Source organism: Sinocyclocheilus grahami, unplaced genomic scaffold, assembly GCF_001515645.1.
Source record: "Sinocyclocheilus grahami isolate Dianchi unplaced genomic scaffold, SAMN03320097.WGS_v1.1 scaffold1922.1, whole genome shotgun sequence".
In the NCBI taxonomy this organism is placed as follows: domain Eukaryota; kingdom Metazoa; phylum Chordata; class Actinopteri; order Cypriniformes; family Cyprinidae; genus Sinocyclocheilus; species Sinocyclocheilus grahami.
In genome coordinates this window covers 118,690-120,164 of record NW_015507101.1, presented here as the reverse complement: position 1 = coordinate 120,164, position 1,475 = coordinate 118,690, and positions in this window count along the sequence as shown.

The window sequence follows — 1,475 nt, the reverse complement described above, 5'->3', positions numbered from 1 at the left end:
GAGATTGCAGTGATACATGACATGGTGAAAAATGACTGAATGAATTAAACTGAAAGTAGGTTAAAAAATTAATTTTAAAAGTGTGCCCCCTAAAAGTGCAAGTCCCCCCCCCACTGTGGTCTAGAACCGCCACTGTCAGTGGGTATGCAGTTTCGGACACAGCCTCGACATCACTCGTGTGTAGTGTTGCTTTCGTCAACGAAAATTATGACTAAATATCGTCGACAACAAACCTTTATCACGTAAATGCTGGTCATGTGACGATGACGATAATTAAATGTATAACGCAATATCGTTGACGAATAAAAACGAGACTAAATGTGGTTTACAAAATAGAAACTATGCTAAAATGTCTCTTCATTCTCGTTGACCAAAACAAGACGAAACAAAATGTTATAACGTTATTTCGTCTCGTTATTATTATTATTTTGCAGTATTTCTGTTTCCTGTGTGTCGCTTCAGGGGCTGCATCAGGTCGCACTGCGCAGACGCAGGTGACGTCACTTCCTCAAGCCCCACTCGCGGCATTATTTAGAGCAGTGTTTCCCAACCGGGGTCTGTAGAGAGCGGGGGTGCCGTGTAAAGAAATTTTTTTTTTTAATTTTTAAATTGCTAAAATGTTCAAAAAAGCAGCTATTATATAATATAAATTTCTAATGTCGCCAATAATTAGAGATGCACTGAAATTCCGGCTGCCGAAAATCAGTTCACTGTCACGCGGTGTGACGCTCTGCGTGTTATCCCGCTCTATGCGTGTGTGTATTAGTTCACTGTCACGTGGTGTGACGCTCTGCGTGTTATCCCGCTCTATGCGTGTGTGTATTATCCATAGACTGTATGGTATTTTCCCGCTCTGTGTGCGTGTGTGTGTTATCCCGCTCTGTGTGTGCGCTCCGCTCAGTCGCTCGCGGCTCATGTGAGTGCTCCACTCATATACCGTTCATGCTCATCGGAACAGCAAAGTCCTCTCAAAAATCGAGCTGACAGGAAACATGGATGTAGTACAGTATTGTTTCTGTCTGCAATAGCCCTACTGTGCTGTAACATGGTGTGGTATGTGAGCAACTCTGGTAACGCTGCCCTCTCATTCATTGATCTGCTAACCGTTATGCTCATGTGTCCTCTGATGATAATAATAGCTTTCTAAGATTAAACATTTGGATAATTGGTAAAAAAAAAAAAAAATCTCTTAATAGCCCTATTGTGTGTTAGACCTACCTGAAAAACTAAAAAGCAATTGATTTCATTTGTAGGCCTATCGTGATTTTTTATTTATTTGTGCTATCATTAGTAATTTCTTTATTTGTTCTTATTTGATTATTAACTGCTTAGCCTCCTTGTCATTTTTATTCAATTCAAAGATTTAATTCAAGCTATCTTGTGCTACTGCAACAAAATTACCCAGCTGTAAAATCAAAAATACACTGAGTGAGCAAAACTTTGTTTAATTACCATTATAACTAGCTATCTCACAA